The sequence below is a fragment of the Myotis brandtii genome, unplaced genomic scaffold (assembly GCF_000412655.1).
Source record: "Myotis brandtii unplaced genomic scaffold, ASM41265v1 scaffold2054, whole genome shotgun sequence".
Classification (NCBI taxonomy): Eukaryota; Metazoa; Chordata; class Mammalia; order Chiroptera; family Vespertilionidae; genus Myotis; species Myotis brandtii.
The window spans coordinates 39,052-48,704 of NW_005357665.1; the positions used below are offsets into that span (position 1 = coordinate 39,052).

The following is a 9,653-nucleotide window of genomic DNA, read 5'->3' on the forward strand; positions in this document are numbered from 1 at the left end:
GGAGGAGGCTGGTTCCTGGGCCAGGGTCAGGGTACACAGATTTCGGCAGGAGGCTACCAGATCACTGGGGGTGTATTTGTGTGGCCCGGAGACATTGAAGGACGTGCAGCGGGTCATGGCGACTCCACCTGGGGCTCCGAGGTGGGATGGAATCGCAAGAACAAAGGCCAGAGAGCCCAGCCTGGTGCTGCTCCTGGCTACTGAGCGGCCTCACACCTGGCCTGCGCCCAAGCAGGTGGGCACCTGGGACCCACCTCAGCCATGCCACACAGGCCTGGTACCCCTCACCTGCTGACGCTCCTCCTAAAACCACACAGAGAAAACCTGTTCACACCCACCCCCCTTTCAGAGCTGTCCAAAGTCACCCTGCCACTAAGGAACAGAGACAGCGTGGAAGCCCGGAGTCCAGTCCAGTCCTCAGCCTCCCTGCCCTCCTGGTGCCGTGTGTGTGCACATGAGCACACGTGTGTGAGATGCTCAGGTGGGGAGCCCCTCACAGGCTCTCAGTAAACACAGCACACAAAGCCCCAGAAGAGGACCTAGGAAGAGAACCCAGCACCACACACTTGCCCAACGGCCCAAGGGCACTCCTCATACACAAACACTGGCTTGGCAAGAAGGCTGGGCCGTGCTGTGGTCGTTAGGGATTCCATTCAAGACATGTGGGATGATCCCCTGGCCAGCTGAGCAGTGGTTAGAGCATCAGCCCTCGGCTGAAGGGTCTCAGGTTCGATTCCAGTCAAGGGCACGTACTGCAGTTGCAGGCTCCATCCCTGGCCCCCATTGGGCTGTGTGTGGGAGGCAACCAATCAATGTGTCTTTCTCACATCAATGTTTCTCTGTCTCTCCCCGTCCCTGCCACTCTCTAAAAAAAAAAATCAATGGAAAAATTATCCTGGGTGAGGATTAACCAAAACAAAAAGAAATGCAGGAGGCTGTCCTCACCCAGGGCTATGCAGGCCTGTGTGGCACTTGCTCAGTGGGGGCACTTAGTTAAACCAGATAAGAAATGGAATTATATGTGTTTTGTTGAAAAAGGCCTTAGCAAACAAGGAAGCCAGCTTCCCATTTTACAGATGGGGAAACTGAGGCTGAGACTCATCCCAAGTCACAAAGCAACTTACAGACTGGGATGAGATGGTAAAGAGAACAGGACCAGAGCCATTGTCGGAAGATGCCCAGGCTGGTCAATGAGGGTCTGGGCATTGCTGGGAGAAAATGGGGGCGAGACACTGGGGTGTGATACCTGGACCAGAAAAGGTGGGGTGACTTCCACACCAGAGACAGCAGTGAAGCGAGCTTAGCCGGCAGAGAGTAGGCAGTGCAAGACATGGACCCAGAGCCCTGAGGAGGTGAGGCCCCAGCAGGGTCAGCATCAGAACACAGCCTCTGAGCACCCAGCACACTCAACCTACTGCTCAGGCCTGAGCTGGGGTTTTAGAGAGGCAGCTACCACAACCCATGGGAGGGGCCCGAGAGTCCCTGGGAGGGGCCTCTGGACAGAGCAGATCAGGCCACGCCCCATCCCCTGAGGCTCCAGACACCTCCCTCAGGTTAGATGGCAGCCAGGAGGAGACCAGGACAAGGCCAGGGCCCACACTCTCAGATGCCAAGAACGCAGTGACTACAAGGGCCAATGGAGGAGGCCCCCAGGGGGCAGGCTCAAGGTCCCCACCCGCAGGGCCCCTTCAGAGGTGCAGGCATAGTCATCAATGCTTACCCAGTGTTTACTACCCACCAGGCACTGCTCTGAGAGCGCTAATCCCTACAGCAACATTATGACTATCACCCCATTTCCCAGGTGAGGATACTGAAACTCAGAAAGATGAGTCCACTTGCCCAGGGTTACAGCCTTCGCACAGAGTGCTCCCTTGAAATCCCATGTGGATGAGACACACAGACAGCCCAAAGCTCAGCACTGACCAGCGGGGAGGCCCATACCAGCCCCTCCCACAGCCATGCAGCCTGAGAGTGTCTGGGGAGGGGGCACTCGCAGCCTCAAGTCCTGAAACTGGAGGAACCCTTAGAGGCCACTGAGTTCAGGGAAAGCCAGAGTGCGGCTCACACACACCTCTCCAGCCTGTACATCACCAATCCGTCGCGGACCTGACTCCCACTGTCCCGGAGCAACTTCAGACTCTGCTGGTCCGTTCACTGGGTATCAGAGTTGGCCCAAGAGCTTAAAAAATCCAAACTTCCATTTGAAGACGGGGAGACTGAGGATCTGAGAGAGGCTCCCTTTCCCAGTCACACGGGAAGTGAGGCCAGCGGGTGCGCCACGGGCACTGGGAGCTGGGGGTGCAGAGGCAGGGAGGGCATTCCAGGTGGGAGAAGGGTCAGGCGGGGACATGCTGGCCACTCAGGGGGCCGTGAGGAGGCTGGGGATGGCCAGGAGTGGGCCTGGAGGGGACAGAGGCTGGAGGGGGCATTCCCATCCTCACATCTGGGAGACGATGAGCCCTTGCACAGAAGCACATCTGCAGCCACATGCCCGCCCTCCGCTTCTGCCCGCCGTGTGCCCCCACGTCCTGCAGATGTGCAGGTGAGCACAGTGCAGGCTTCCTCCTGGGCCGAGGCCTGGAGCCCAAGGAGAGAAGGAGCAATGTGGAGCTGCATATGCAGAGGCTGGGGGGGCCAGGCTCTGCCCACTTCCTGGGCCTCACCATTCCAGGGCCACTGCCCAACAGCCAACCTCCACCAGTCGTTCTGCCCAACAGCTCTCAGCAGGTGGGAAGGAATGCCCCAGAACAGCCTTCCATCAACTGGCAGGCAGCTCCCTGCCCCCACGCACACTCTGGCTCCTCAGCCAGGCTGAGCTCCCACTGCACCAGCCATGACTTTGTCAAAAATACATCCCAAATGACTCCTGCCCTTCCAGGTCTCACTTCCTTACTCCCCTCTGGTGCTTCTTAGCGTCCCCAGCCACTAAACCACCTGCACGGACCTGGTCCCTGGGTTCTCCCTCGCAGGCTTCAGGCGGTGTCCCCTCCAGGAGGTCCTACACCACCAATGGCCCACGCAGCTCCTCTCCTCTTCCAAACCTCCGCCGCCCCTTCCTCTCCCACTTCTCTTCCCCTCCTCACCTCTTCTTCACCCCCCTCCTCTCTTCACCCTCTCCTTTCCCCTCCTCCTCCCACTCCACATGGGGGGTCCGTTGGCACCCTGACCCCTTCTCTAATTGCCCAGCCAGAAGCCTGCCTCCTCCCTCTCCTTCAGTCCCCAGATCTACTCCCTCACCCAGTTGGTCCTCTGTATTTTACCTCCTGAATTCCCACAGCCACCCACCATCTCCAGGCCCACGGCCACCCTCCTGCCCAGGCCACTCCTGCCAGGACACAGCAACAGGCTCCTGATGGATTTCCTTGTGGCCACCCTCTGCCCCATGTCCTCGAACCCCCAAACCACAGCTAAAGGGGATGTTTAAAATCTTCCCATCCACCAGTGCTCGGCTGAAAGCTACTAGTTCCATGAAGCCCTCTGAGTACTCTGGACCTGGTTCTCCTGTTAGGGTCCGAAGGTCCCATCTCTGGCCAATCTCAGAGGCCAAGAGGGGCTGATGCAGGCCCGGCACAGAGAGAGAATCCAAGAAACTCTCACTGACTAGACCAGTGGCTCTTCCACAAAATACCAACTTCTGAGCATGGGCCACGAAGTTTCCATCGCACTGTACGTGCACGCCCGCACATGGTATTTTGTGGAAGAGTCACACTCAAGGGGCCAAAGAGCCGCATGTGGCTTGCAAGCCACGGTTTGCCGACCACGGGACTAGACAAAGGAATGAGGGGGTAAGCAGCTGAATAGAGAAACAGATGAGGAGATGGATGGATCAATGAATGAGGAGACAGGTATATGTACAGACAGGTGGCCGAGCATATGGATGGATAAATGGGACTGACAGATGAGTGGATGGGCTGGTGAGTGGTAACCAGAGAGATGGAGGAGTTAGGTGGGTGGAAAATTATTGAATGGGTTGGGTGGATAGATTAGTGAGTGGAGAAATAGGTGGATGAGTCAATGGATGAAAGGATACATGGGTGGTTGGGCGAGTTGAGGAGTGGCTGGGAGATGGTGGGGAATGAATAGTTGGGAGATGGGTGAACACATGGATAAAAAGATGGCCGGATGGGCTGGGTAGGTAGGTGGGTAGATGGCAGATGGAGGGAGGACATGTGGAACTAGTGGATGGGTACTGGAGGAATGAGAGGCTGAGCAGGTGCGTGGAGGGATGAGGAGGGAGATGGATGGATAGATGGGTGGGTGCACAGATGAGTGTTGGGCTGGGAGGACTAGGTGGACAGGTGCACATCAGTGACCTTAATCTTACCTCTTGATTCTATCTTCTAAGTAACAGTGCTGAGTGGGCACGTGCTATCTCCAAGGCTGCATTAGCAGCAGCTGCCATTTCCCCAGCATCAGCTAGAGATGAGTCAGTGGCTAGAAGACCCTAAAGGTAACAAAGCAAAGCCAAGTTAATATAGATGGTGCTACTCTTGCCAGAGAGGCTCCAAAGTCAGGAATTTCCACATGCTCCCACATTCCTGCTTGCTTCCCCCAGGGCCCCTGGGAGGAGGAGCGGCCTCCCATACCTCTGGTGCCCCACACCTTCCCAGCAGGTCAGCCTGTCCATGAAAAACTGTCAGAACCAGAGAAGGCAGAACAGAACAGGTCCCACCACAATGACAGCCGATAACTGCTGAGCGTCTATGGCATCCAACACTGTGGTAGGTGATTTGCAGACATCAATTCATGTCATCCTCACAACAACCCCACAAGGTGGACACTATTGCTGTTCCCATACTTGAGAGGTAGTTAATGTGGGAACACTCTTAAAGTTACAGAGGAACTCAGGTCCCTAGCCTGCGCTCCTAGCCACCACCTGAAGGGTCTTCCCAAAGTCAATCACAGGGCTGACCTATCAATAGATGGGTGGATAGATTATGTATGTATGTATGTATTGATAGATGGATGGATGAATAGACAGATGGCTGAATGGCTGGATGGATGATGAATGGGTAGATGGATGGGTGATGAGTGGATGGATGCATTATGAATGGATGGATGATGGATCGCTACGTGTGTAAATGGATAAATGAGAGGGTGGGTGGATGAATAGTTGGATGACTGGATGGATGGATTAGATGGATGGATAATGGGTGGAAGAGGGGTGGATTATAAATGGGTAGGTGGGTGTATAAATGGATGGATGGGTGATTATAGATGGATGAATTATGGATGGCTAGGTGGGTATGTGGATAGTTAAATGAATGATATGGATGGATGAATGGATGGCTGGATGGATGATGGATGAAGATGGATGGATAATGGATGGATGAATTATAAATGGATGGGTAGATAATGGATGGATGGATTATGGGTGGGCGTGTGGGTGTGTGGATGGATAAGTGAATGGATGGGTAGATGGATGAATTGGTAAATGGATGGATAAATTATGGATGGGTATGTGAGTGTGGGAATGGATAAATGAGTGGGTGGGTGGATAGATAGGTAAGTTGATAATGGTGGATGAGTAGGCAAATATGAATAGGTGAGTAGGTAAATATATTTTTAGGTGAATGAATGGATGGATGAATGAGGTGGTTGGGATAGATAAATAACCTTACCCCCCCCCAAGTGGGCCCACACTGTGCCCCACCCTGGGAGCTCAGCTCCTGGCTTTAGTTATTCCAACCTTCACGGCCCCGCCCTGCAGGAGAGGTGAGTCTCCCTACTGAGCAGAGGGAGACACTGAGGCTGAGAGGGTGCCACTTGCCTCAGGTCACCTGGAGCGGGGATTCTGAGCAGAGGAAGTGTCCCTCACAGGGTAATGGGAGAGAAAGAGGGGGGGCCCAGGGGCCAGAGAGTCCTTGCTCCAAATTCAAGAACCCACCAGGGGCTTGCTGTGGGCCTCTCCCTGTGTCTCAGCCTCCTCGTCTGCAGAATGGAGAGACGCCACCCACCTCGGGAAGCTGTCAAGGAGGTAAACCGAGGCCCTGCCCCAGTGGGTGCCACACAGCAGACCCAGAGTGAGTGCCTGAACTTTGTGCAGGATTGTCTGTCCAGGTCAGGGAGAAGGGACAAGGGTGGAGGTATGGACAGCCTGCCTCTCCCCACTTCAGATTGGTTACCTGCCTCTCAAACCCATTCCTGACTCCATTTCCTCAAGTTTCCAGACACACAAACCCCGTCCGTCAGGTCTGTCCTTACCGTGAAACTGAGGCGCAGGGAAGTGACTTGCCGAGATCACAAAGCAAATGAATGAGTGGCAGCTTGGAGACAGAATACAGGCCTCTGGACACCCTGCCTGGTGCCTTCCCTGCCCACTGCGTGTGTGCACTCAGCTCCGGCACCTCTGGGTCATGGCCACAGTCCTGGACAGGGTGGTCTGGGTGTGGGACAGAGCTTGCACACAATAGAAGGGCAGCCTGAGCCACAACGGACCAGACTGGCTCCTGACGTCCCAGCAGTGAGGGCAGGGCCTGGGTGGGCCCTGGAGCCCCTGTGCCTCCCTGCCAGCACCAACCTGTCAGCAAGGCTGGGCCGATACCCCCGGGGGCAGGGCAAGGCACTTCCCCTTCCGGAGGCCCAGCTTCCTCCACCACAAAATGGGCTGATGACCGGCCTCCCAGGGGACGCCAGTGCCATTCATTGCGATGGGGGAGGGAGGGTGCTCTGGGCACAGGGCCTAGCACAGCATGGCTCCGAGGACAGGCAGCTGTCATCATAGCATCATGACACCAACCTTCCTTGGAGGGCGGGGCCCAAGGGGCCAGAGAGTCCTTGTCCCAAATCCAAGACCTGTCACCCTTCTCTCAGCCCCCACCCCCGGCTCCTATAGGCCTTTCCCTGTGCCCCAGCCTCATCTGCAGAATGTAGAGACCCCACCCACCTCAGGAGACTGTCAAGGAGGTAAACCAAGGCTCGGTCCCAGGGGGTGCTACGCAGCAGACCCAGAGTGAGTGCCAGGGCCTCCCTGTGCCCCCTGAAAGGGGTTTCCGCTCTAACACTGGCACAGGCAGCTCCGAGCAGAAATAGAATTCCCAACGGGATTGAAGCAGGCACATGCCCGACTCCCACCAGCCCCAGCGATGCTCTCCAAACGCCACGGCAGCAGCTAAGCCAGAGCCGTGAATTCCATCTGCTCAGCGACCGCCTCGCCAGTTGCTCCTGTGCCTGGGCTGGTGCTGGCCACGCAACCACAGTGCCCACGACCCCCGGGCCCTGCATCGTCTGGGGTCTGGGGACCAACGTTGGACATATGAACCCAGTGACAGGCTATGCCACATGGCCAGGAGGGTGGACATCCACCCTGAGTCCTGCGGGGAAGCCAGGTCTGGCCCAAGGGCAAGCGGCAGGTCGGGCCAGGCACCAGGGAATGTTTCCGGGAGTATTTTTATCTTGAGAACATCCTACTCTGAGGGCGGGGCAGGGGGAGACAGGGTGTCCCTGGCCCCAGGTCTGGGAGCAGCAGAGGACAGAGCCGCTGGGTGCTCTCCACTGAGTGGCTGTGACAGTGTCTCCCCGCCTCTGGGCCGTCCTGTTCCTATTTGCCAACGAGGGGATGGCCCTTCCAAGTCCAACATTTCAGGACTTAAAGGGACTAGGGGGCGAGAGGGGCTAGAGACACAGAGGGGGCACCCTTGCCATCCTGATAACAGAAGGAGGAGGTGTACTGAGTGCATGCACAGGCCCTGGGGCCGAGGCTTACAGACAGGGAAAGGAACTGAGGCTCCAAGAGGCCCTGGATGCGTGTTCATGAGCTTGAACTTAATCCCAGGGAAAGTCTGAAAGTGTGAGCTCTGGGGCAATATGGCTGGGGGTCCCAGCTTGTCTTTGTCTCTTCCTTGTGTGACCCTGGGTAGGTCACACAGCCTCTCTGAGTGCCAGTTTTCTTACCTGTAAAATGGGATCAATCATAGTACATATCTCAGAGGGTGACGATGGAGTTGCAGCAATTAATACAGGAAGCTGACCAGCTGGGAACCTCCTGGCCCCCACCCCCTCGCATCATCTCATCTCTAAGCCTGGCTCATGCCCTGGAGGCCTCAGCTGACCCTCCCTCCAGGCAGGAAGGAATGAGCAGATGGACAGAGGACTCCAGGGGAGGAGCCCAGTGAGCAAAGGCAGCGTAGCTCCTATTTCCCTTACGGTAGCAATTTTTCAAGCTTCAACCTAATGTGAGTCTCAGACATTTCCTAAGCACCCAGCATGTGCTTGGGAGAGCAAAGACATGAGATTAAGTAACTAGAAACGTCCTGAACCAAAGAAGACCATGAGTAAATAGGCTAAAAAAGTTGCCAACATAAAAATACGTATGATGTTGAAGCATCCATCTTATATAAAAACTGCTGTTTGAAATTTTAACCCTGCTATTTTGGCTTCTGTAAATGCTTGCTTAAATAATACGGAAAGTAAGACTACTCCCATTCCAGAGAGGCCGTAAACTCTGCCCCAGACAGAGCTGTCAGTGCGGACACCAGGCTAGGCCTTGAGATAGGGTCTCACGGCCCCTTCCCAGCACGCAGGCCTTCTTTCTCAGAAGGCCCAGAAGTCTCATTCCAAATTTGGGAGACAAAGGACTGGAAAAAGTATAAATACAGAGAGTTTCCTCCACGTTGGGGGGGCCCAGAATTTGAAAGACACATTTTTCTCTGGGCCTGCACATAATCATAATTAAAATGTAACTCCCGTTCTCTAAGCGTGGCTTGGTTTTTCTCCGGTCTTCTGTAACAATGATCATTATCAAAACCCACCATAAACAAAATAAAAGGTATCAATGTTTTGTTTGTTTGATGTGTTATAAAAAAAAGATTGATGAACTTAATAGACAAAGGGTTCTTATAAATCAATGAGAGAAAAGGACACACAGAAATGAACAGAGGGCTAGGGTTGGACTCCCCACTGAGGGTCATGTTCCTCAGGCAGCAACGTCTCAGGAACATCCATACTTTAGAGCAGGGGTCCTCAAACTATGGCCCGCTGGCCACATGCAAACACAAATATTGTATTTGTTCCCATTTTGTTTTTTTACTTCAAAATAAGATATGTGCAGTGTGCATAGGAATTTGTTCATAGTTTTTTTTTTAAACTATAGTCCGGCCCTCCAACGGTCTGAGGGACAGTGAACTGGCCCCCTGTTTAAAAAGTTTGAGGACCCCTGCTTTAGAGCCTCAGTGTAAGCTAGTCCCTCACCGGAAATGCCTTGTTCTGCCTTCTGGAACTCCATGCATCCTTCAAGCGTGAAGGATGCCTCCTCTATGAAGCCTTCTAGGATTTCCTTGGTTCCCCAGTACTCCTTGCTAAGTCCCCACAATACGTTTCTTGGGCCTCTGGAACCAGTGCTTGGCTTCAGTGAGTACCTGGCACTGCATCAGAGATTATCCCAGATTTCGGGGCGGGGGGGGGGGGGGGGGGGGGGGTGCCTAAACACCTTGAACAGAGGAGAAAATCAGGTACAGAGATGGAATGGTGTGCCTAAGGCCTCCAGTCTGTGAGCCACCCCTGAGGGCCTCCCCCTGCCCCCAGGTGTCCCACCTCTGGTCCCTCCACACTCCAGCTGCCTCCTCCCTAAGGAGCCCGCCAGGCCTGCCTTGTCCCTGATAGGAAAGGCCCCCGCCCTTCGGGCTGCATCTTATATAATAAAAGCCTATTATGCT

General features: G+C 54.8%; 1 protein-coding gene across 1 annotated transcript in view; it reads right to left on the reverse strand.

The window, feature by feature from the left end:
- The window catches only part of LOC102251496 (ATP-sensitive inward rectifier potassium channel 12), a gene marked incomplete at its 3' end in the record, with an annotated part of 6,671 nt that extends 1,725 nt beyond the window's left edge, over positions 1–4,946 (reverse strand). Inside the window, exon 1 of the mRNA XM_005865319.2 lies at positions 4,325–4,946. The remainder of the gene's footprint in view (positions 1–4,324) is intronic.
- Positions 4,947–9,653: the final 4,707 nt, after the last annotated feature.